General features: G+C 37.8%; 1 protein-coding gene across 2 annotated transcripts in view; it reads right to left on the reverse strand.

The window, feature by feature from the left end:
- chrm3a (cholinergic receptor, muscarinic 3a) overlaps window positions 1-27,910 on the reverse strand; it is an 81,482-nt gene that overhangs the window by 44,846 nt on the left and 8,726 nt on the right. The window contains exon 2 of one of the 2 annotated variants that reach the window (XM_010869978.3): window positions 4,775-4,882. The exons of the other annotated variant lie outside the window; for it this stretch is intronic. The gene's annotated coding sequence lies outside the window, so the exon portion shown is untranslated. The remainder of the gene's footprint in view (window positions 1-4,774; window positions 4,883-27,910) is intronic. 2 annotated transcript variants of the gene reach the window in all.

Below are 27,910 nucleotides of genomic sequence, written 5' to 3' on the forward strand. Positions count from 1 at the left end.
TCACTAATAATGGAACACATAGCAAAACACTGTGCGTAATAATCATTATAAAAGACGTTCCCAAAGAATATGTTCTGACAGACCCTTTTATAGCTGGTGTCACACATCATTGCACACTCATTGGTGTATAAAACTTTTTGCTACCAAAGTTAATAACACATTATTATTTTCAATACCATTAGATTTTCTTACACCATTAATCAAATCTCAATTTCTTCGCAGCATCTAACCTACTGTATTGAAGTACACATGTTACTGCAGCCCCTTTGAAGTTCAACACACATCAAGACTCATGGTAAACATAAGTCTTGACATTTGTTAACATAGCATTGATGAAATATTCCCAGTGTAATTTAAGTAATGTGAATAATCACAATGCGTTACAGAAATTGTTTGACCAAATTAATGAATAATAATCCGGTTGAAAAGCTTTGTTCAACTCAAATCTACTGTAGGCAGAATATTAAATAGCAATTTATAATTTATTTAGGATGTCAGTAGTTACCCAGCAAACAGTGGATGTCCTAAAGATGTACAAAGGACCATGACAAACATTTGACATTCCAGTCCTAATTACCTATTTATTTAAAAGCATTTCAGTGTAGGTGAACACAAAATGTTGGGAAATCACAGGAAATCTAACTTTACATCACCCCATGGTGAAAATGTATTTTTTGTTATTTTATCAGGGTCTCCATTACCTGTTGCCCAAGCAGTAGCTACTCTTCCTGAAGTCCACAGAAAACATTATATTCTGTAAGATCAAGGTCTCTGTTTATTTTCTTCATAATTAATAGGATGTTAATCATTTTGATCCAGATACCACAATATCAAGATCGCAGAATCTTGTTCTTTGGAACAGACCTACACCTGCTTTTTTCTGGACAGGTATGTTGTCATAAACAGAAATTAGTAAACTACATAAAGGTACCTTCATTGGAAAATAATAGAGAATTACTACAAGTAGATACATTTATTTAACATTTAATGCAAGACATACCATCCCTATACTGTTGTTAATAATTATACATTTTATTAAACCTCCTTTCATTAGTTACAGTGAAATGTCTCGGTTATACTACATCTCACCATTCAAAATCTAACCTTACATTTCAGTCATTTAGCAAATCCCTTTATCTAGAGTGACAATGTCATTAATGCATTAATTTAATGACATCTAGGACATCCACACATCCGAGTAAGTACACCTTCCTCAATAACGATTCTATCAGCAGCCAGTGCTAAAAGGAACACACAATTGTAGCGGTGTTAAAAAAATCCAGATTTTAGGAATCACTACAGTAAAAACTATAATATTTATTATTTACTACATTTTTAGTTTGGAAAAACACAAACAACCTTAATATACTAATTTTTATCCATACCCGGAGGAGAAAAATGCTAATCAACTCGTCAATGACAGGGTCCTTATCCCTGGATATAGAAAAGGATTAATAAATCCTTTTGCTTAAGTATTGTCTTTTCTCATAATGACCTAAGCATTACAATGTACAACATATGATAAAAGATATTTACAGAGTCCACATATCTTTTTAACTACATAAAAAAAAAAAAAATCAAAAGATGCATTTACCATATAAACACAGGGGACGTAACCACTATCTACCGGCTCTAAAAGTAGTCACAAGTGTGGATAACCAGGTAACTGTTAATGAAACTGAGATTCATTAGCAGAGATTTTTGTATGAGTGTTAAATTCAGTTGGAGAAATGACAAATCTGATGGTTGATCGGTACAGTGTAGTTTTGAAGGCAAAGCTTTGTGAAAATCTCAGTTTCAAGCCACAGTCTTCCAAGGTAGGGCAATGTTCTCATTTTGACAACAAAGAACAAAACCTTGAATGGGCTGAAATAGATAATGACTAAAGAAAACAGCAAGAAAAACATGAAGAACCGACACATTTCTCTAATGCACATCATTTGCTCGCAGCAGCAATGTCAAACCACCTGAGGAGGAGCCCGGCTTACCATCACAGCCAAGCCAGGTACGTTAGCAAAGCTGCTCAGTCTAATTTCCAATCATAATAATAATTTGGAATAATTTGGAATCACTAATAGATTGGAATAATATCTAATCCTAACCCAATACCAACTATAGAGGTAGACCAGGAGGACAAAACCATCACTAAGACAGAGGAAACCATTGGAAATGAGAATTCAGCACAACATACCCCCACAGCCAGGAGCTTAGTGGAGGAAGAGTTTAGGGCACAGTCTAATGAAAAGACAGGTGATGGTGATTATAAAAACAATGTGAATATGAAGGTGAAAAGGCACATTGTAGCAACAGATTCCTCTAACCTTGTTGGATGTTCTGGGACCTAATTGTCCCTTTGTAGAGTGTGTACATGTGTGGTAAGAGATTGACGCCATCTGTCATCAAACATAATGCATTGCGAGACCCCCCAGGTTCATGTGGAAGCCTGTTTGATTGATAAGCAATGGAAGCTATAGATGATGAAATGAAGAGAGGTGTGTGAAATGCAGTCATTTTCTGCAGGCAAGTGTTGGAGTGCATTGTAAATGTTTCTGTAACCTTGGGAACTTGTAATTTAGCATTCCGAAGGCATAAAGAAATTGAACGTATGGCATGCTACAAACCAGTTCTGAAAGACCTTGTGGAAGGGGCTGAAGAATCTATAAAGAATCTGGGCCCTAGTGTCCTAACTAATCTCATATACAACTTAGCCCAGAGGTTGGAGTGTAATATTCAGGTAGAAATACAGATGTATTTATTTATGTAACAGTACTAAGGGATGAGATGATAACTGCCTTACATGATAAACAAAAAGTTTTCATGGTTTTAGATAAACTGCCAAAGCATCATTAAGTGACACTTAAAGAAATATCTTGGGCAGTATGGAGGACAATAGGCTCCAATCTATTAAAAATGTTGCAGGCAAGGGTAAGAGAGTATACCAAATATGAGTAATGTCATTATGGGGTATTGTGTGTAGGAAGAAAATATTAAATCTATTTTAGAATAAGGCTGTAACGTAACAGAATGTGAAAAAAGTAAAGGGTCTGAATACATTCCAAATGTACTGTATACTGAGCCTTGGGGAAAGCATTTTATGTAAAGTCTGGATTGTAATCAATATGTTTTGAGTATTGAGAAGTGTTTTTATAGTTTTCAGAAATGTTTTTATACCTTCAGCAAATGTGTTAGCAGTTATGAAAAAGTGCAATCAATATTTTGACTGGTATACCCCCACCCCATGTTTCTGGAGTATGCCCACGCACAACCCCTATAAGGAAAAGCTGCGGTTCAAAACATTTTATATCTAAAAAGGAAAACAACAGGGCTGTCAGAAAGTATTCAGACCCCTTTACTGTCTACATATTTCTTAGAAATGTGTGCCCATTTACTGAAATTAAAACACAGAAATATCTCACGTTCATAAATATTCAGACCCATTTTTCATTAATTTGTAGAAGAGTTTTTTGCACAAATCCAGTAGCTTTGCACACCTGGATTTGGGAAGTTTCTCAAACATTTCCTTAGTAGATCTTCTCAAACACAGATTGGATGGAAAGCTTTCATCAACTGCAATCTAAGGGTGTCCCCCTTTATGTGGGGTTCAAGTCCTTGATTTGGCTGAGCCACTCAAAGACATTCACAGACAGTCCCAAAACATTGTCTTGTCAGACATCCCGCATTGTCTTGTCAATGTGCTTGCAGGTCATTGTTATGCTGAAAAATGAATTTTTCGCCCCTGTCTGAGGTCCTGTGTTGTCTCAATCCTTCCCTCCATCCTGACCAGTCTCCCAGTCCCTACCACTGAGAAGCATCCCCATAGCATGATGGACCCACCGCCTTGCGTCACCATAGGTACAGTATGCTATTAGCCAGGTGATGAGTGGTACCATTTTTTGGCAGATCTCCGCTTGGGATATAGACCAAAAAGTTTGATTTTGGTCTCATCAAAATTCCATCTAGTCACTTAAGCATAAAAGCCTGATTGATGGAGTGCTGCAGAGATGGTTGTCCTTCAGTCAGGTTTGCCCATCTATTCAGTGAAACTCTGAAGCTCTGTTGGAGACCATTGGGTTCCTGGTCACTTCCCTGACCACGGCCCTTCTTGCCCAGTAACTTAGCCAATCGGCCAGCACTAGGAATAGTGTTGGTGGTTCCAAACGTCTTCCATTTTACAATGATGGAGCGCACAGCACCAGGGAACTTTCAATGCTTCAGTAATTTATTCTTACCTGTCCCAGATCTATGTCTCAACAGAATACTCTGAGGTCTACGCAGAGTTCCTTGGACTTCATGACTTGGTGTTTGGCCTGACATGCATTGTGAAGTGTGGCCTTTCATAGACAGGTGTAAACATGTCTTTCTAAATTGTGAAATTAATAGAATTTGCCACATGTGGACTTGAATCAACTTCTAGAGACAACTCAACAATGATCAAAGGACACAGGATGCACCTGAGCTCAATTTGGGGTTTAATGGCCAAGGGTCTGAATACCATAATTATGTACAGGAGATATTTCAGTTTTTCATTTTCAATGAATTGGCACACCTCCCTGGCACACATTTTTTCTTTGTCAATATGGGGTATTGTGTGTAGACTGGGGGCAAAAAGGAGTCTCAAAACTTTCTCAAGGCACTGTAAATATTCTAAGTACATGAGGTCCTATGTATAAAAGACATTGTATAAAAATTCAAGTAGTAAGTGTTGGGTAAAGGGATGCTTGTGTCTCTTGTTCATCTAAGAAACTGTGAAGGATTCAGTTACTTCAGTACTCACCATTGGTTTGGGGAATGCAAAGTGGCTGGAAGTCACCTTTCAGTGAAGTGCATTTCAGTGTCTGTGCCGTCCACTTGTACATGATTATCCTCTGGCAGGGTCTTTTGTCTGGGGAGAACAGGATAGAGGGGAGCAGTGAAAGATAAAGAGACAGACAGAAATACACAGAGAGTTTTAAAGCCTAGATCAGTCCATGTTGGTACACTGATAAAGCCTTCTTCTTAGCATATACAGCCACAATTAAACACCAATTTTGAATGACTATGAATCAACATCACAACCAACACACAATACTCTATGAACTAAACAAAGAACATAAGAAAACTGTGTTTGAATGCAATAAGAAAAGTTGCTAGAAAGAAATGGACTTGTAATGAGTCATCTCACAACTCTTTCAGAATTTATTTGAGTGTTATGCTAAAGCTCACTTCTAACTGATTCCCCTGCATTGCGTCTGTCCGACATTTCATTTACTTTTATTTATACAGTCAAATCAACTGAGATCAAGGTCTCTTTCACAGCTGAGCCCTGTTTTACCATAATAAAACATATACAAAATGAAATAAAATAAACACAAAACGTTGTTTATCAGACATTTAAATAGCCTCAAAGGCAATGAAGCATTCAAAATGTATTTACTATTTTCTTTGGATTTATCATCAACCTATGACACAGAAGTACAATAGTTGAAAGTCAGACTGCAAGTGTGTAACAGCTTTTGTAAGATAGGGAGCCACAGCTTATGGTACTGTCACCACAGTTACAGATATCCTTTATATAAAGAGTGAATAATGAAGGACCCTCAGTTGAACCCTGTGGAACTCCTTTGTTAACAACGAAAGAAATTCCGATTCAATCTTATCTGTTATAATAGCCTAGGTTCTATCATTGAGGTAGAACCAGACACAAGTATCCTTGGCCAAAAAACAGCTTTTTCAGTAAAACTCAGTGATCAACTACCATCCCTTATAAAAACCTAGTTCTACTTGCTCTGCATTGCTTGGTATGTTGGAAGCATGAATTATTCAGTAAAGATGTGAATTTAAGAGAAAACACTTGTATATATTCTGCCATTGTTCTGACAAATGACAATGTCTACTGGATTTCTATTGCCATATTAACAATATGGCGCATTCCTACAGCAAAGTGTATTTCATTTTAAGATCAGTAACCTCAATTTGCTAATTATATGCAGCTTTTGGCTAAGTAGGCAAAGACAGTCATATGATAACCATAGAAAGGATACGGAGATAGAGTGAGACAATTAACGTTCCCAGCTTCCTTCCTTAATCTGTAGAGAAAGGTTAATGTTGCTCTTAATATGCGTGAAGCACGAATAGGATAGCTTTCCCTCTATAATAAGAAATGGAAATAATCTGACACGGGATTTTGTAACACAAAAGGCCATTTCTAATCTGTGTGTGCATGTGTGTATGTGACAGTGAGTGCGGCTGGGTGAGGGGAGTTTATGTCATTTCATAATAAGGTTATAATATGGACTTAAGTTGAAGTATCTTATTTAAAACTGACCGCAATTGACACAATGAAAAGGTAGGTAGCATTGGTCAGGTATTGGTTTTCAAATGAACTTTAATGACAATCCGTACTCTGGTCGTCAAAACAAGAATGCCTTTCATAGCATGTAACAAAGTACAACTGCTAAAAGTTTTAACTAGAGCAGCTGTGTGTGCCGAGCGACCTGTGAAATTAATTTGACAGTTTGGGGGAGCGTAACATCTACAGGACACAACCTTGGTTTTAATGACGCTCAGGCAAGCCCATTTTCCCCACTTGAAACACATGGCCAGGGAATGCTCAAGCAGGGTCATATTCACGTAAGCTCATGGCATTTTTTAAGGAAAGGCTATCTTGCACACTACTGTATTGGTTCATACCACATTGCTCTGCCATTTCAACATCTCCCTCCATCTCAGATTGGAGGGAGAAAAACTATATAAAAACAAATAGAAAAGTTTAGTGAATTTATTTTCATTGTCAAACTGTGGGTTTTGAGTAATTTAAGAGGTGTGTGATGTACACTACCATTCAAAAGTTTGGGTTCACTTAGACATTTCCTTGTTTTCCATAAACTGAGTTTGAATAGGAAATATAACAAAATGAACTGGAAATATAGTCATTGACGAGGTTTGAAATAACGATATCTAACAGAAATTATAATTGGGTCCTTCAAACTTTGCTTTTTTCAAAGAATGCTCCATTTGCAGCATTTACAGCCTTGAAGACCTTGCATTCTGGTTGTCAATTTGCTGAGGTAATCTGGAAGGAATGCTTTCCTTCTTTGTGATCCGAACACCTCAAACTTAAGATTTGTCTGTCCATAACACTTTTATCCAATCTTCCTCTGTCCAGTGTCTGTGTTCTTTTACCCATCTTAATATTTTATTTCTATTGGCCAGTCTGAGATATGTCTTTTTCTTTGCAACTCTGCCTAAAAGGCCAGCATTCTGGAGTTGCCTCTTCACTGTTGATGTTGAGACTGGTATTTTGTGGTTACTAATTTATGAAGCTGCCTGTTGAGGACCTGTGACACCCTCAAAACAGACAGTCCAATGTATTTGTCCTCTTGCTCAGTTGTGCACCAGGGCCTTCTACTTTCTATTCTGGTTAGAGCCAGTTTGCATTGTTCTGTGAAGGTAATACTACACAGCATTATACGAGATCATCAATCTGGCAACTTGACAATTTCTCACATGGAATAGCCTTCATTTCTCAGAACAAGAATAGACTGATGAGTTTTAAAAGAAAGCTCTTTGTTTCTGGCCATTTTGAGCCTGTATACAAACCCACAATTTCTGATGCTCCAGATACTCAACTAGTTTGAAGAAGGCCTCTTTAATCAGCACAACAGTTTTCTGCAGTGCAAACATATTTGCAAAAGGGTTTTCTAAATTAGCGTTTTAAAATGATAAACTTAGGAAACACAATGTGCCTTTAATTTAACACTACTGTTGTTTGCTCCTTGGGGTTTAAGGCCGGGTGTCTCTGTAAAAGCACTTTGTGACAACTGCTGTTGTAAAAAGGGCTTTATAAATAAATTTGATTGATTGATGGTGGCTGATAATAGGCGCCTATCTCTGTTTGCCAACGTAGATATTCTGTTAAAAAGCTGCTGTTTCCTCCTACAGTAGTCAATTACAACAATAACAATGTCTACGCTGTGTTTCTGATCAATTTGATATTATTTCAATGGACAAAAACAGAGCTTTTCTTTCAAAAACAAGAACCTTTCCAAGTAACCCCAAACATTGGAACTGTAGTGTATGTCTTGATACAATATCAATATATGTGGAAAAACACCTACAAAGATGCTTACTGTTGAAGTGGTTGCTAATGACCCAGATTGGCCAGAGCTTAATTATTGTATAACAAAAACCTCTCTATGATAAAATGGTGGTGTACTTAAGTCTATATTCTGACCAGCTGTGCGAGGAATGTGTGGGAGAGGCAGAGTCATGGAGAAGAGTGTGTTGTGGAATGAAGACCCCGGTTTCCAAGCTCCTCTCTATGCCTGGAAATCAAAGTGTGACAAAATCCATCTGTATGCAGAGATAACACCTACTTAGCATGCCAAAGACACTTCTTTGTCCCATAAGGGAATGTAAAATAAGTAACAAACAGTTATGGACAATCCTTTTTTGAATCCTACTCACCTACAATGAATCAAATATGTACTGAAAGAACTTGCCATTCTCACTGACAGAATCATTTCATACATGGGATGGGGAAAGTCAATAAGTTTGGTGGACAAGGGGCTTGAGTAGAGCCAAATCTCTGAAAAGATCATGTTACAATATAAAGTATAGGGCATTCTGTAATATCAGTATCATTAAGATGTTTACTCCATGGGTGGTGCTTTTTTTATTTCGCCTAAGCTACACATTAATGTTGTTGCCGCTAACCTTTTCACCAACACATATTCAAATAATAGAATTCAAGCTATTCATATTACAGATCTCCCCTGATTATCATCAACACATCTCTCTAGCCACATTGCTTCGAAGTTGCCTACCGTATGCTTTTGGGGAGAATTACTGGGATTTACAATACTGGGTTAAAGGTTTTGAGCTAATGGTTTACCTAGTAGATTTTATGAATTCCAAAAATGTAAACTGTGAGTCAAAGCTTTACAAAAATGAAGGCCATGATGACTGATGCAAAACATGTAAACAAAACATATAATGTACAGCAGGTTTTGCAAACAAAACATAAAATGTACAGCAATCAACTTTTGAAACACGTTGAGTGCGCCATCATTCAGCAGACCTAAAGTGAGGCAAGTGTTCAAGGCTATTTTTATTTAACCAGGAAAATACTTGTTGAGATTAAAAATCTCTTTTTCAAGGGTGTCCTGGCCAAGACAGGAAGCAGTACAACCATACATACAACACAGAATACACAAAAACATAAAACAACTAAATTAGCAAATCCATCAACCACAAATCCTTAAAATATCATGCAGAACAACTACAGCCAGATGTGGCTTCTTCCAAGTCAATTAATATCCTCTTAAAAGCAACCAATGGGACAAGCTTATTAAGTTTCAAATGTTTCTGTAACTTGTTCCATGCAGAGGGAGCAGAAAACTTAAACGCCTTTTTTCCCAGCTCAGTTCTAACATTTGGTACAGACAGAAGGAAAAGATCCTGGGAACGAAGATTGTAAGTCCCAATATTATTTGCACTGATGTAGGTCAGAAGGTAGGATGGAAGAATACCTAAAAAAGCCTTATATATAAAAATATACCAGTGTTGAAGTCTCCGTGTTGATAGAGAAGACCATCCAACACGTTCATAAAGTTCACAGTGGTGAGTGAGAAATTTAAGACCAGTGATGAACCTCAGAGCTCCATGGTATACAGTGTCTAGTGCATGTAAAATTTGAGACGAAGCATGCATATGTAAAACATCACCATAGTCAAGAATAGACAGAATAGTACCAGCAACTAACCTCTTTTTAGATTCGAATGAGAGACAGGATTTGATTCTAAAATAAAACCCCAGTTTAAGTTTTAATCTATTTGCCAGCTGCTGAATATGAGAAGAAAAAGAAAGAGATTCATCTATTAAAATACAGAGATATCTGTATTTAGAAACACATTCAATCTTCTTACCCTGAGAAGTGATGATCGAAGGCAGATTTAATTTGGATTTTGAATTTGAAAAAAGCATGACTTTTAGATCATAAAGTTTTAGATCATAAATGTTCTGTTGAAGCATATTAAAATCAAATTGTAATTGGGAAAGGGCCTGGACTGCTGTAGGTGCTGAGCAATACAGTACAGTGTCATCTGCATAAAAATGAAATTTTCCTTTCGATACGTTATGATTTATGTTATTTATATAGTGGCACGCCTTTTGTTATTTTGAGATAACGAGAGGTGTTGCCGTCCGCCTGCACACACTGAGTGTTGTCTGTAAGGTAATTAACAAACCAACTTACAGTTTGTTCAGAAAGTCCAGCCCTCCACAATCTGTGGTCCACTGTATCAAATGCCTTAGAAAGGTCAATAAAAAGGGCTGCACAATGCTGCTTGTTGTCTATGGATTCAATAAAGTCATTTAAAACTTTAAGAGCTGCAGATGTTGTACTATGCATTTTTCTAAAACCGGATGGAAAGTCAGATAGAACATTTTTACTGTCTAAAAAAATCTTTAATTGATCACTGACAAGAGACTCTAAAACCTTGACCAGGACAGACAATTTTAAAATCAGTCTGTATTTATTTAAGATAGCAGGGTCACCACTTTTAAAAGGGGAACCACAAAAGCTGATTTCCAAATGGACGGAATGACATTTGTGTTCAAGCACCGATTAAAAATATTAGTTAAAATATTAGTTAATATTAGCTGCTAACTTTAAAAAGTAAGGATCCAGTTTGTCAGGGCCTGCAGATTTTGTCATGTCCAAATGTTTGAGGGCTTTATCTACATCTGAAACAGTAATAGGACTAAAACTAAAATACTGAGTAGAGGGTTTGAAACAAACAGTCTCCACTGTAGGGGAACACTCATGTTAGTATTTAGTGACTCAAATAAAAGTCTATGAAATGTACATTGAAACAATCAAGCATTTTGTTTTTATCAGTAATTTTTTGAGAGTCTATCACAAAGAGATGATTTTTCCGGGTTTTTAATGTTTGGCATTAATTTACATTATATTCAGCATGATAGCTTAGGTTTTTGTAACTAGAAGTGTCAGATTTCATAACATTAATTAAAAAAAATATTAAGAGATTATCTTGACTTTTTTAAATTGCATTTATTGTCAGACAACAAAACTATTCCCATAACATAACTCCCACCACCTTGCTTCACTGTAGTATTGGTAAAGTACAGTGGGGCAAAAAAATATTTAGTGAGCCACCAATTGTGCAAGTTCTCCCACTTAAAAATATGTAATTTTCATCATAGGTACACTTCAACTATGAGAGACAAAATTAGGAAAAAAAATCCAGAAAATCACATTGTACGATTTTTAATGAATATATTGGTAAATTATGGTGGAAAATAAGTATTTGGTCAATAACAAAAGTTCATCTCAATACTTTGTTATATACCCTTTGTTGGCAATGACAGAGGTCAAACGTTTTCTGTAAGTCTTCACAAGGTTTTCACACACTGTTGTTGGTATTTTGGCCCATTCCTCCATGCAGATCTCCTCTAGAGCTGTGATGTTTTGGCACTGTCCCTGGGCAACATGGACTTTCAACTCCTTCAAAAGATTTTCTATGGGGTTGAGATCTGGTGTCTGGCTAGGCCACTCCAGGACCTTGAAATGATTCTTACGAAGCCACTCCTTCGTTGCCCGGGCGGTGTGTTTGGGATGATTTTCATGCTGAAAGACCCAGCCACGTTTCATCTTCAATGCCCTTGCTGATGGAAGGAGGTTTTCACTCAAAATCTCACGATACATGGCCCCATTCATTCTTTCCTTTACACGGATCAGTCGTCCTGGTCCCTTTGCAGAAAAACAGCCCCAAAGCAAGATGTTTCCACCCCCATGCTTCACAGTAGGTATGGTGTTCTTTGGCTGCAACTCAGCATTCTTTCTCCTCCAAACATGACGAGTTGAGTTTTTACCAAAAAGTTCTATTTTGGTTTCATTTGACCATATGATATTCTCCATATCCTCTTCTGGACCATCCAAATGCTCTCTAGCAAACCTCAGACAGGCCTGGACATGTACTGGCTTAAGCAGGGGGACACGTCTGGCACTGCAGGATTTGAGTCCCTGGCGTAGTGTGTTATTGATGGTAGCCTTTGTTACTTTGGTCCCAGCTCTCTGCAGGTCATTCACTAGGTCCCCCCGTGTGGTTCTGGGATTTTTGCTCATAGTTCTTGTGATCATTTTGACCCCACGGGGTGAAATTTTGCGTGGAGCCCCGGATCGAGGGAGATTATCAGTGGTCTTGTAAGTCTTCCATTTTCTTATAATTGCTCCCACAGTTGATTTCTTCAAACCAAGCTGCTTACCTATTGCAGATTCAGTCTTCCCAGCCTGGTGCAGGTCTACAATTTTGTTTCTGGTGTCCTTTGCCAGCTCTTTGGTCTTGGCCGTAGTGGAGTTTGGAGTGTGACTGTTTGAGGTTGTGGACAGGTGTCTTTTATACTGATAACAAGTTCAAACAGGTGCCATTAATACAGGTAACGAGTGGAGGCCAGAGGAGCCTCTTAAAGAATAAGTTACAGGTCTGTGAGAGCCAGAAATCTTGCTTGTTTGTAGGTGACCAAATACTTATTTTACCGATAATTTACCAATAAATTCAAAATAAATGTGATTTTCAGATTTTTTTTTTCTCATTTTTTCTCATAGTTGAAGTGTACCTATGATGAAAATTACAGGCCTCTCTCAGCTTTTTAAGTGGGAGAACTTGCACAATTGGTGGCTGACTAAATATTTTTTTGCCCCACTGTAACTACTTAGGCTTGTTGTGCAAGCTTAAATAAATGCAAAAAAAAAATAGTTTTATACTGTGTGGAATTTGTTTCCGCTTCCATTATTGTGGTCTCATTGAGTTTGAATCACCACTTAATTTCCATGCAAGAAAAACTGTTTGGGTATCTATATTTGCTACATTGTTGTTTGAAAACTGTTGTTTGTTTGTTTGACTGTTTGAAACTACAAAAATACAGTTTCTAACTAGCATTAAGTAACTAAAATCATGCATTTCCCCAGTACCATATTAAACACTTCATTTATATCCTGACTGCACGCCTTGTGTATCTCTATGTCATGCTCTGTTGATCTGACTCCCATCAAGGCTTTTATCATTACTGCTTCACGGCACACAACATTCCAACATCCTTTCTAGCTAACTAACTGTGTGTTTGTGTGCGTTCAGCGATCTAAGCTCTCTCATCCATATGTGACTGTCTGAGAGTAGGATACACCGGGGTGACTGGGGGCAGGTGTGACAAGCCAGGGGCAAATTGCTTTTTTATATCACTCCTTTCATCTCTCTCATGTCAGCACCCATGCAGCAAAGAAATGGAAGCATATTGAATACCAGGGAATAGGCCTTTCTACTTCACTGCAGTCAAGTCATTCATGAAAAGTACTCATAATTCAAATGGAGAAAAAAGTTAAATTAATGTCCAAAAAGCTTTTTTTCAAGCTGCAACATATAAATAATATTTTCTCAAAGTCACTGTTAGTGCCAATTCCTACAGAGCAATGATTTAAGTAATCTAGCTGAGTCAATCAAAAGACAAAGACATACTGTCATGTGAAATTTTTTTTTTTTTACATATATATATTTTTATTTTACATGTAAGTACACCCCTAGCATCAATAGCTGGTGTTGCGTCATAGGGCTGAAGTAACTTCATGTAGATGTGTCTTGTAACTCTTTATCAGTTTCTTACCTCGACTAGGAGGAATTTCTGCCCACTATTCTTCAGGGCACTGCTTCAAATGTGTCATGTTCAAAGGTTTTCTTGCATGCACGCCATACTTCAAGGTAAGAAGTACAATGTCTGGACCAGATTGAGATCTGAGCTTTGACTTAACAATTCCATAACCCTCCATTTTTCTGAGAAATTCTGTTGTTGCTTGGTGGTGTGCTTTGGATCACTGTCCTGTTGCAAGATCCATGTTCGGTTCAAATTCAGCTTTTTGACAGAAGGCCTCACATTGTCCTCAGGAATTGTCAAGGATGACAAGTTGGCCATGTTTTGAGGCGGCAAAGCACATAGTGAGGCAGCCTGTGTGTGGTGGATGCTGTTCATTATGTTTAATGTTCTTTTGTAACATTTTGCTGAAACAAATGTGCCAATGCAAGACAAAGGACTCTGGAAACAAGTTGGAATTACAGTCGTGTTTACGGGACTGAAAAGTGGAGGCAGCAGGGTAATCCAGCCAGGGCTCCATTTTACTTCAGCACTGTCATTCAATGTTTTTTCCCTAAAAACATATGCTCACTCGCAAAACAAAAATGGACAGTGATTAAAAAAACACATGGAACTCTAGAAAGATTGAAGAAAAATACATTTTAAGTTTTGGAATTGCCTAGTCCAAGTCCAGGAATAAACCCCATTTTGATGTTGTGTCAGGATCTGAAAAAAGCCAGGATACTCAAAAATGTACAAAGGTAACGTAAATAAAGCAGTTCTGTATAGAATTGGCCAAAATTCCTCCAGGGTGCAAGCAGTTATTAAATGACGCCAGACACAACTGGTACACAATTTCACATCTAGTTCCTTAATTTTTTTTTATAGAAGCTAGTGTAGGGAAATAAAGAGGTGAAGAGAGGTTGTCTCTAGATACAATACAGTTTGAACGATACTTATAATTGGAGTTACCACAGAAATTAGCTTAAATTTAATGAATTAAACTTACATGGTTTTCCTATTCATTTGTGATGAAAGCTAGCGTGTATTCATATGGATGTCACATAGACATGCCAATTATATAACGTCACTGCCCTTGAGAAGCACAATGAAAGCTGAGACAAATTACCCATTAACCAGTGTTGATATGAGGTGATTGCCAACGTGAATTACTTCCTACTGAGAAATTGTATCACAGTGTAACTGGTCAGACACAGTGTCTTCGGTCCTGCTTTGGTTGTGGAAGTAGCTAGGCTATTGTAGCTAAAATCCGGATAACAGTCACAGTATCTCGAGTACACATACTCTATATCACATATAAACGCAGTACACATCTCACTAGTACTTTCAATTAAAATAAAGCATACATTTTATGAACTCAAAATGTACACCCATCCTTTCGCTCCAAGTCAAGCTCTCACAGTTATCCAGAATGTGAGTCTATAGTTTTGTAGAGCACACAAACTATGCCCCACTGTCTGAGATTCTGATGTTGTATGTGAAGCGGCAATTCATTGTTCCCATACATTTTATGAGAAGATTGCTGGTTATAGTGCTTCAAAATGTAGAAAAGAAAAAAAACTCTGGTCTACCAATAGTTCAAGATTAGCATTCACTTGAGAAATGTGTTAGAGAAAAATGTGTGTATTGTTTTGTAACCTTAATTTCTCTCTCTCTTTCTGTCTCTTTCTGTTTCTCTATGTAGATTATCAGTTCATACTGTCATAAAATCTTCTTGAAGACTTGTGTCTACAATAATATAACTCTACATAGTTAAAAGCACAGAAACATGTACTGTGAAGGGAATTAGCAGAAATCCAAAACACCTCGGATGTTTTTTTTTATTTCAGACTGATCTGACTGAGAAAATAATAACGATTCATGTACAACATTTCTAAAAGAAAACCTAAAGAGTAAAATTTAAAGTCATTAATTTCATACTCAGTGACAGGCAAGTAAATAGATACTCATTAATCCTTAAAACAACAGTATTGACTGACAGTTGTGAGAGAGATTTGAGGCCCTCTAATACAAATTAAGCAGGTTGTTTTCTCTGGGTGGACTGAAGGGGATTGAACAGCTGAGTCCTGTCCACTGGAGATGACAGTCAGCAGTGATGAGGACTTATTAGAGAGATTTCCTGCTTGAGACCACAGAGAGGGAACAGAGACATACTAGGCCCTACAAGGAGGGGGCTTTACCGACGATGGGCTAAATGTTTTGCCTGCTGTTAAAGGGGAAGGACACATTTAGAAAACAGGTCTATGTTGCCAAAACCAGTCTGACTTTGTGTTCGACTGTTGGATCTCTGCCAAGAATCTGGAGCCCACTTTAAATGCTCTGCCAATCATTTAAACCCCGAAAATGAAAGATATTATTACTGTAAGATCAGGTGTTTGAATACCATGCAAACTAGGAATTATGTTAATATACAATTAATCTGTACAATATAATTATGGTTAATATCAAAGTGTCACCATGGCTTAACATACCTTTAATGGGCTTTACATTAGAGTACATTCCATTGCAAGTCCATTGCAACAACTAAAAACATCTTGTTACAAATGACAATTAAGGCTTTTGTTAAGGTTAGGATAGGATAGTTCAAGGGTAGGATTTGCAGTACTGAACAAAACAAAACTGAACAAAATCATGTTATACAGATTTGTTTCATAGGAACTGTAATATATATTACTGTTGCTATGAAACTAATCTGTATAACATGATTTTGTTCATGATTTTATATATATATATATAGGAATGACTATGTATACACTAAACAAAAATATAGACGCAACACTTTAGTTTTTGCCTCATGTATCATGAGCTGAACTCAAAGATCTAAGACTATCTCTATGTAAACAAAAGGCCTATTTCTCTCAAATATTGTTAACAAATCTGTCTAAATCTGTGTTAGTGAGCACTTCTCCTTTGCCGAGATAATCCATCCACCTCACAGGTCTGGCATATCAAGATGCTGATTAGACAGCATGATTATTGCACAGGTGTGCCTTAGGCTGGCCACAATAAAAGGCCACTCTAAAATGTGCAGTTCCATCACACAGCACAATGCCACAGATGTCGCAAGTTTTGAGGGAGCGTGCAATTGGCATGCTGACTGCAGGAATGTCCACCTCAGCTGTTGCCCGTGAATTGAATGTTCATTTCTCTACCATAAGCTGTCTCCCGGCGTTTCAGAGAATTTGACAGTACATCCAACCGGCCTCACAACTGCAGACCACTTGTAACCACACCAGCCCAGGACCTCCACATCCAGCATCTTCACCTCCAAGATCATCTGAGACCAGCTACCCCGACAGCTGCTGCAACAATCGGTTTGCATGACCAAAGAATTTCTGCACAAACTGTCAGAAACCATCTCAGGGAAGATCATCTGCATTGCTCGTCGTCCTCATCGGGGTCTCGGCCTGACTGCAGTTTGTCGTCGTAACCGACTTGATTGGGCAAATGCTCCTATTCGATGGCGTCTGGCACTTTGGAGAGGTGTTCTCTTCACGGATGAATCCCGGTTTTCACTGTACAGGGCAGATGGCAGACAGCGTGTATGGTGTTGTGTGGGTGAGCGGTTTGCTGATGTCAACGTTGTGGATCGAGTGGTCCATGGTGGCGGTGGGGTTATGGTATGGGCAGGCTTGTGTTATGGAAGCTGATAACATCCCAGTTCTTGCATGGCCAGCATACTCACCGGACATGTCACCCATTGAGCATGTTTGGGATGCTCTGGATTGGCGTATACGACAGCATGTTTCAGGTCCTGCCAATATCCAGCAACTTCGCACAGCCATTGAAGAGGAGTGGACCAACATTCCACAGGCCACAATCAACAACCTGATCAACTCTATGCGAAGGAGATGTGTTGCACTGCGTGAAGCAAATGGTGGTCTCACCAGATACTGACTGGTTTTTTGACCCCCCAATACAGTGAAACTGCACATTTTAGAGTGGCCTTTAATTGTGGCCAGCCTAAGGCACACCTGTGCAATAATCATGTAGTCTAATCAGCATCTTGATATGCCACACCTGTGAGGTGGATGGATTATCTCGGCAAAGGAGAAGTGCTCACTAACACAGATTTAGACAGATTTGTGAACAATATATGAAAGAAATAGGCCTTTTGTTTACATAGAGATAGTCTTAGATCTTTGAGTTCAGCTCATGATAATTGGGGTCAAAAACAAAAATGTTGCATTTATAATTTTGTTTAGTGTATACATAGTCATTCCTAGGATGCTCGGTTGATACAATGGAATCTCTCCAAGAGATCATCCAGGAAGTCACAAAGAGCCCTAGAACAACATCACAAGGATCTGCAGGCCTGTCACGCCTAAACTACGGTGTGGGTTCATGAATCCACCTTTAGAAAGACACAACAGAAATGGGATTCATGGCAGAGCAGAAAACCACCTCTCACTAAGAAGAACAAGAATACTTATCTTCAGTTTGCCAAAAATCATTTGGATGCTAGTCAAGAGCTCAGGAACAATGTTTTGCAGACAGATGAGTCCAGACATTTTTGGGCAACATAGGCCGCAAACAAGGGCAGAAAAATTAACAGTATATTCCACATTAAGAAACAAAAAGCATAATGGAGGTAATACCATGGTGTTAGGATGTTATGCTGACTCAAGACCTGGACAACTTGCCATCACTGACGAAACCATGAATTCTGCTTTCTATCAGAGAATTCTACAGGAGAATGTCAGGTCATCTGTCCATGAGCTGAAGATGAAGTGTAGCTTGGTTAGGCAACTAGACAGTGATTCAAAAAACACATGGAACTGTAGAAAGATTGAAGAAAAGTCAATTTTAAGTTTTGGAATTGCCTAGTCCAAGTCCAGGCATAAACCCCATTTTGATGTTGTGTCAGGATCTGAAAAAAGCCAGGATACTCAAAAACGTACAAAGGTAACGTAAATAAAGCAGTTCTGCATAGAACTGGCCAAAATCCTCTAGGGTGCTGCAAGTGACTGAACAACAACTACAAGAAGCATTTGGTTGCAGTCATTGCTTATAAAGTAGAGTTATGTTTTTGAATCTAAGAGAGCAAAACATAAAAGATAAACATCAGACAGGGGACAAACACTTTTTCATGGCACTGTATAACTGTATTAATTAATTAAAACCCAACTTTAAAACCAACATCAGCCCTGCACAAATCAATCTTTGTTCTTTAGAGTAAACCCACATGTTTAACCTACAGTACTAACCAATGGTTTAAGATGTATTTCCCATTGGGTTTGGTTTCTTAAATAGAAAAATCTACCTGTAATATTGTGTTCTTCTGGTCAACAGCCTACTATATTAAGCTGATTCAAATGGGCTTTTCCGTCATCGTACACTTGTATTCAAACAAAATAGGGATAATCCAATGTAGAGTTAACATAGTTAACAAGCAACCAAATATAAAATATGTAAATCCCTACAAAGCTGTAGACATCCCAGAGATACTTGTCACACTCAGAAAAAGAATTCCTGTTACAGCCACTGACAGAAATTCCAACCATCGTCCTTGTTGTGCAGACACATACGTTGTGAATGAACGGAAATCATGAAATATATGTTAATTGAAATTCCCATCTTAATTGAAATTGACAGTATCTTGAGCACAGACATTATGGAAACTTTGATACTGATTTTCTGTCTCTTTGCCCTGTCTCTCCAGAATGCTTTCCAGGCCACTAGTTGTAAAAGTGCTACAAAACGGGTTCCCGAAAATTTAATGTACAGAATGTGCTGTTATGTGCCTCATGTCATTATTAAAAACAATTTCAAACTTGGAATTTTATGGCTAACTGAGGTATGGTGGTGATTCCAAATATAGATTATTTACATAATAAAAAACACATTACACCAGCCCAAATCAGGAGGTTTTAAAAAGTTGTTTCTTATTTGTGAAAATCCCAGTCTGTATCTTTAACGTTTCATTATGACCAAGCAAACAGAGACCCTGTGATTGAGCAAAATTAATTTAGGCCTGTCCATGCCAGACATAATGTCAATCATTAAATGTGAAAGGCACCCAGGTATGCATGCGGGAAAAGTAAGTGGATAGATATACATATAATAATACAGTTATGTAATTATTTGAGTACATAACAACAAAATAGGCTTCTTTGATAAATTCATTTTTTTAAGACTTTTGTTTGAGTGACGTAAATGATCTTTGTACGGTAAATGTATCAAAACAATGTACAGCTCCGGAAACAATGAAGAGACCACTGCACCTTTTCTATCCTTTCCAAAAAGGTTGAAAAGGAATCTTTTGAGTGAGGAACAGAAGGGGTAAAATTTAACACTTCTGTTCCTCACTCAAAACCTTATTTTTCAACTTTTTGGGAAAGGAAAGAAAAAGGTGCAGTGGTCTCTTAATGTTTTCAGGGGCTGTATCAAGGCGAGGGACAATGAAGGAATTTGGGTAACGACTCTAAAAGGTTCACTGTAGTTATGTGTTCTTGGCACCTATACTATGGGGTGATTAAGTGTGGCGTCATTTAATCAACATCACGGTATTTTTATACTGAAGAAATCCAGCAAGTATGCAATTAACAACCTAAATGAAACCTAACAACATGAATCTGGAACTTTACTTAATCACATGAACGACACCTAAACTGTGAAACACACCCAAAAATAACATGCCCTAACAATTGATTGGGAATTATGTAAACAAGGCCAGACATCTCCTGATTATGACATAAAGCCATAGTACTCGGTTACAACTCAGTCTGGGCTGCCATGCCATGTCTGGGCTGGAAGAGTCTTCACAGAGGAGAGAGGGAAATGACTCCCTCACACTATCAATAGTGGCTTTATTTATTAATTTATTAATTACACCATATTATATCTTGTAAGTTAATAATAAACATCAAAGGAGCAGCTACACAAAGTCACCCTACTCCCCTGACAACTGGCAGCAGCAAAAGAGTAGGACGTATGAGTTATGATAAGGTTACGTAGAAGTAAGCCCAGTCATTGAGAGTGTAGTTTTTCAACCTCTGTTTTTCATGAAAGAAAAACACATTCAATACACAACATCGGACATATATTTCCTTTATTTTTTTGAACAAATGACCACTGTTATCATCTTTAAGTGGGAACTTTTTTCTTCAAATTACATCAATTGTTTATTGTTTGCATATGCTGTAATTTTGCCTGAATATGATATGTAAATACATTTTATATACTCAATTCTGCTGCATAAAAAAAGATAACCTTTCTCTCTATAACCTTTCACAAACAAGTGAGCAACAAACCAATAAGCATTCTGTCTACCAGTAAGTCTTGGCCTGAAACACATTGGTTTGTGCCTTGCCAAAACATCATCCCCCTCTTGCACAGAAAACATTTTCAATCCATTCACTAATGCAATTTATGATCCTAATTAATGCTTACAATCCATTCATCTTAAATTCCTTCAGAATTTTAGTACCTCAATATTTCCCCACATTCCAATTGATACTTAGAGGAAAATAATAATTTGCAGCGTTGCAATGTTATTTATTTATTTATTTATTTTTGCCAGTATAATATTATCTATATATTATTGTATTCCAGAGATGGTACTGTGAACTAAAAAGATTATCTACAACAAATGTACCATCTTCAGACTTCCATCAGAATGCTTTCATGTCATGCCACATGTCAAAATCCCCTGGGATGTGTTAAATGTTTTTCATAATCTGGCAGTCAAGAGGTTAGAAAATAATGAAAGGGAAACGTGATTCTTCACAAGCCAAACTAATGCCAAAAGAATCTCCCAAATCAGTAACAATTTGTACTGCTAACATCTGATGGTGCCTGGAAAAAGAACATCTAATCTTGCATTAATCCAGAGAGAGACAGTTGATTTATCATTGGCCACTCATCGACCTGCTGGTATTGGAATAATCTGGAGGACCCAGGGTATGTGATGCTCCAATACCCCTGCATGTACAGATAAAACTAAGAACTACAAAGCCTGTAAAATGCACAGTATGGAAATTAACTGACTAGGCCTAAAGGCCTGCCTTTAGATTGAGAATGTTTCAAAGACATCAATGCTCGATTTTAGGGCACCATAAATATTTGGACAATTGCCTTCACAGCTGCTTGTTTTTAGGTAGGTGTTTGTTACATTGTTAGTGCACGAAAAGGAGAGTTATCAACATCTATTCTTCATTCTCCGCTTTGCATTTATCTGAAAATTTGCAGATCAAAAAAGTGTCAATACGAGAAGCAATCGTGAGGCCGATATATTAGAGTAAATGGATTGGAGACAACAGATAATGCACTGGAGAGCTCAGTAACGGCAAACAATCTAGTAGACCAAGAAAGAATGTGATGACTGAAGAATACTTTCAATAGTGAAGAAATTAAGATCAGTAACAGTTCAACAGATAACAAACACTCCAGACGACAGACATAGGGCCTATTCACAATGACAACAGTGTTGACATTTTAATTTAAACAACATTTATATACTATGTAAACACATTTTTTGTAAACACTTGCAATGGGATTTAATCAAAATAAATATGCTCTGGGATAATGTGCACACTGTGCCTTGCCCTTTTAAACTATGATTTATTGCTTTGGGCAACTGGGCTAGTTAGTTGGCTAGCTTGCTTGTTTAGTCCGTAATCTCTATAGGTATTTTCTGTGGGAAAATTGTCCCACATTACCTCGGAAAGTGGCGGCCCACAATTCAATACTGTTTGTCTAGATAAAATGAGTCTAGTGTAAATAGGCCCATAGATGTCTTATTAATGATGTGACTGCTGACAGCAGCACCAGCATGAATTCAGAGGTGTGCAAAAACATCTTGTCTGCTCAGATATAACCACATGCCTCTAAACTAATTGTGTTTCATAATACAGCAGGACAATGTCCCCAAACACACTTCCATAGCTACCAAAACATTTTTTGTCCGGATGAATAGGTGGAACAGTTTCAACTGGCCATGTCAATTACCCGATAAGAATCCAATGGAGCATGCTTTTCACATGTTGAAGATTGAAGGCAAAAATTACTTGAAACAAATACCCAGTGAGCTCCTACAGGAGCTGCAGTACAAGCATGGCACAGCATGACCATGAAAAGCTACCAAGCAAACAAGCTAGCCAACAAACTTGTCTGTACATTTTATGTTTAATTCCAATGTTATTCTTGTCTGTTCTTTTTCACAGAATAGATTGTTATCTATATTGCCATATACATTTCAATTATGGCTTTTATTGTGATAAAGAAATCTGAGTGCTGCCAGCATAATATCCTGCTGCTAAAATAATGCTAATGAAGCCTTGAATGGCCATCACTAGTTATCGTCACCTATATTGATAGTGTATCTATGTCATTCACAAATGGCTAATTAGCTGTTATAACGGCCAGTGGCAAAGGAGGATTTGTTCAGGGTAGATAAAAACCTTGCTGGTTACAACCTTGAGTAGATACGTAATGGGAAGCCTAAAATGAAACTGTTTACGATATTGCGATATTTCTGTTGGATTTTCGAATTATGTCTCAGGACATAGACAAACACTTTCGCTTGCTACACGATTCTCTCGTCTTTTCACTTGATGAAAAAGTATGTTATTGTCACCTATATTGATACAGTAGTTATTGTATCAATGTCATTCACGAATGGCTAATTGGCTGTTAAAGTGGCAAAAGTCATTCAGTTCATAGATACTGTTTGTGGTGGAGGTAAACTTAATAAGAAACATTACACAGTTTTACGCTAGTTAATGGTGTCTAACAAAATATTCAAACTTGGTGTGATGTTAATGTGCATGCGTGCAGTTCGGTGGGGTAGTGGGTAACGACAATGCCTTTCATGGGGGCCACCCGGGCTTGATTCTCGAGAGGTCAGCCACAATTAACACATTTTATTGTGGGCTGGCTGAACTAGGCTTGCCTGCTTTCTTGTTTTTTTATCTAAGTGCCTGAGATATTCCCCCCTTTCTAGCCAGTGTGTCTAGCAGTTTGCGTTAACTTCTGGTCTCCTCATATTGGCTTTAGATACTCACAGTACTTTCCCAACCTAAAAAAAATTAAATAAATGTATGCAGAATGGATAAAACCTACAAAGCTGTAATTTCAATTAACCTGAAATGGATGAAAATTCTTTAAAATTGAAGTCTTAGTCAATGTATAATATCAAATACAAAGTGCTGGATTATAAACCCAAAAAGAAAATGCAAGAGTTCACTAAATCTGAGGAAATCTTCCCACTGTTTTAGATCAATAAATCAATAAAATGTATTAATAAAGCCCTTTTTACAACAGCAGTTGTCATAAAGTGCTTTACAGAGACACCCGGCCTTAAACCCCAAGGAGCAAACAACATTAGTGTTGAATTTCAGTGGCTAGGAAAAACTCCCTAAGAAGGCAGAATTTTAGGAAGAAACCTAGAGAGGACCCAGGCTCAGAGGGGTGACCAGTCCTCTTCTGGCTGTGCCGGGTGAGATATTAAGAGTCCAATTGGAATAATAAATAAATTGCTCTGGGCTAAATCCAGAGTCTATTTGATTTTAGACTAGGTCAGAAGTATGACCAGGTGGACAAGGACAGGGACAGCAACGGGCCCCCCAAACCAGGTAATCCGCAGGTGTGGACCAGGACCTCATATCCTCCTAAAATGTAAAACTCGAGGAAACTGAGAAAAGTTAGAAGTGCATTCCTCATATCACAATAATATAGCAGCGTAACACCTTGGAACTGAAACGGGGGTGTCCGGCGACACTGTGGCCCTACCCGGAGGAGGCCCCAGACAGGGCCCAACAGGCAAACAATATCGAGTATTGCCAGCGAGTATTGCCAGCAGCATACAGCCCAATTGCACAAGTGCGCAACATTGAGTCAACAACAAGCCAGTTACACTTCACTGATAATTTATCAACAAGCCAGATAATTTATTGTACTATCACACATAACCACAATGTTGTTACTATTGTGTTAGTTATACAGAAATTAGTGGTACTTAACTTTTAACCGTTAAATGTCAAGGAAATTACAGATAGCAGGCTATCTATTTAATAATGCAACATTTGAAGTATTTGGTTTATTTATTGTTACAAATTATGCAAAGGAAACTAGTTCCATATGTGCATGTTCAATGTTCAGAGTTTTGGTATCTACTCCCAAGCTAAATGGTACAGTTCTCCCTGTTTATTTCCTGATACAGGAGTTTGCCAGAGGGCTTATTTTCTCTCTACTGATAGATAGAATTGATAGACATTCATGTCTTTGGAGAATCAATGACACAGAGCAAGGGTGAAGTTTCAAAACACGTGTTGGTTGGTGCTCCCAGAGAGAATAATATGTGAGAAGAGCACAGTACCAACTGTGAGTGATATATGGTAGGGACTGTTGTTAGGCAAACATGGAGTGACAACACCATCACAGTCTCTCTTATAGCTCTTACCTCTGAATGGTTGACATTGGACACTCTGACAAGACACCTTGGAGCCGTTGGGGGGAATAGTAATGATCAAATGGTCTGTATGGACTGATCCAATATTGTGGACTTTTCATTTTCGATTTTTTCAGCACCCAAAAAATTATAGACAAACAAATAGGAAATCTTGGGTAGGGCGGGTGTATAAATCAATTACTATCTACAGTATAAACAAAACACTTAACCGCGTTCCACAAAAAAAAACTATGTATGAATGTGAAAACCTGAAGAAATATAAATTTAAGGTGAGCATTCTAGCAGAGTGCCTGAAATTAGGTTTCACAGGTTGAAGATGTGGTTGATGAAGTGTGTCATCAAAGAACCAGGGAGGTGGGGAAACAAAGGCATGCAGTGAATGGGGGAATATTTTGTACTCATTCAATACGCAGCAGACATTTCACCCATCTAAATAAAATCTGTTACAAATTTTTAGTGTTTATTTTACCACGGAATCCAAACAGAAAAGCAAACAATTTACACAACACAATGTTTATGGTATTAGCTACTGGATGTTTGGAATTAGTGGCCTAAGTAATACCACCCTGTATTGAAATATAGAAAATGAACCATTATATTTTTACTTTAAATGACGCCCAGATTCATATATTTCATGCATCAACAGCTTATAGTAAAAATAAACAATGCTAAACTGTGCCCCCTGAATGGTACAGCAGTAAAATCATGCCTTGCAGTGAACTTTGTCATTGCAAGACCAGGGTCCCAGTTCTGCTCTCAGATGAGCCCAGGGGACCTGCAGAGGGCGATGCAATAGCCTGGCACCATCTGAGTTTGGGGGGTGTAGAAGAAAATGTTGGTCTCAAGTCCAATGTTCTATTAGTCTTTTTAATTTTTACATACAGATGGGACATTCGAAATATGGCCATCTATGTATGCACTTCGAGTAATAAGTATTTGGGTTCAACAGGCTAATTTTGTGCATTCTTTGGGCAACAGCCCTAAAATCATAAAATACCTACTTACAGCCCAGTCCCCCTACTCTTTACACATTCAATTACAAACTTAAGAACACAACTACCAACTTAATTTAAAGTACTGAAAACGTCAAAACGTCCACCACTGGAGGTTAATAATTGAATATGGTAACCTTGCCACATTTCTGCCGCATTTTCCTAGTGGTCTCTTTGAGGTTAAAGGTTCTAAAGAGTGTGCATTCCTTCCTGCATGTAAGGTTTATGATGTAGATTATATAGCAACTAACATGATAAGAGCCATAACAGCATCAGAGGTCCTTCAGAAGATATCTCCACAATTGAGTATCCCAAGTCACTGAAAATCCTGCATTGAATCAGGTTCTTCACAAATTCGATAGCACAGATTTGGCAAGAGAAACAGCATAACAAATTCTGAATAATTGAACTGAATAATAAAATCTACTTCATATTAAAGGCTAATTTGGAAAACAATTTTAAATAAAATCCATAATGACAAAACACATTATCGCTGAATAATAAACAACACATCTAATTCAGGGTTAGGAAGAGGGGGACTGATGAATACACACAAAAAAATCAATGCAATTAAGAGTTTGGATGTGGATAGGTCCCTCTGCTGCTGTTTTCCTTCCCTGTCTCTCCCACTCACTCTATACTTCACTCTTCCACCCTCTGCCTGCATCCTATCACTCCACACACAGCCGTGTGGCCCTGGACTCGCCTTGACTTGGCTGGGATGCAAGCTGCTTCGGATCTACAGGCTGTCAAACAAGCACAGGGAACCATAAGACGCTCATATCCACATCTCTCCCTCTCTCTTGCTTTCCTTCGTTCACCCTCTCTCATTCGCCCTTCCTCCCTCTCACAAATGATGGACAGCTAGGCCTTATTGATTTATTTACATAGAACAGACTGAGGGCACGCTCAGAAAAGGGCTTCATATAATAACCATGAATCTAAATTCCCTTGATTTACACAAAGCCTGAAATGGACAAACCCTCAACACTTAGATTAGAGAAATATGAAAAGAACGATGTAGTATGTCCATTTATGGTTAAAACAGCACATGCAAAATGTTGTGATGTTCTCAGATGCATCTGAAGATTTCAACTGAAGGGCAGCATAAGCTATGAAGTGTCCTGATTAACGTCCACTCTCTTGTCATGCCTTTGTTCGCATTTTGCCCAATATTTGCATATTGAACACTAGTCAGTAACTGATTTTAAGAGGGGACCAATAAAAATAATCCAGTGTAGAAACAGAACAGTATGTCAATGCAAGAAGCACATTCAGCAGCTCTCACCAAGGAGCAATAGAAGTAAAGTAACTGCAGGGTTTTTTCTGGATGTACAGTACCAGTCAAAGTTTGACCACACAGACCCAAATGTTTGAGTAGAACTCTACATTAAATATTAGTTTTAATTAAGTTATTTATAGTGCCTTTGGAAAGTATTCAGACCCCTTCCTTTTCTCAGAATGTTGTTGTGTTATAGACTACATTTATAAGTGAATCAATAAATATACACGGAATACCCTACAATTACAAAACAAATATGTTTTTAAAAATGTGTGCCAATGTATGAAAAAAATTTAAATTATCACATGAACACGTATTCAGACGCTTTGCCATGACACCAAAATGAACTTGGATGGATACTGTGTCCTTCAATCATCCTTGAGATGTCTCTAGAACTTCATTGGAGTCCATCTGTGCCAAATTCTATTGACTTGACATGATTTACCAAGGCACACACCTGTCTATTCACTTCACTTCATGGTGAATATTAGAGCAAAAACAAAGTCATAAAGTTCAAGGAACACTCCTTAGACATCTGAGGTAGAACTGTGTTGAGGCAGTGATCTGGGGAAGGTTAAAACA

This window comes from Esox lucius, chromosome 6 (genome assembly GCF_011004845.1).
Source record: "Esox lucius isolate fEsoLuc1 chromosome 6, fEsoLuc1.pri, whole genome shotgun sequence".
NCBI classification, from domain to species: domain Eukaryota; kingdom Metazoa; phylum Chordata; class Actinopteri; order Esociformes; family Esocidae; genus Esox; species Esox lucius.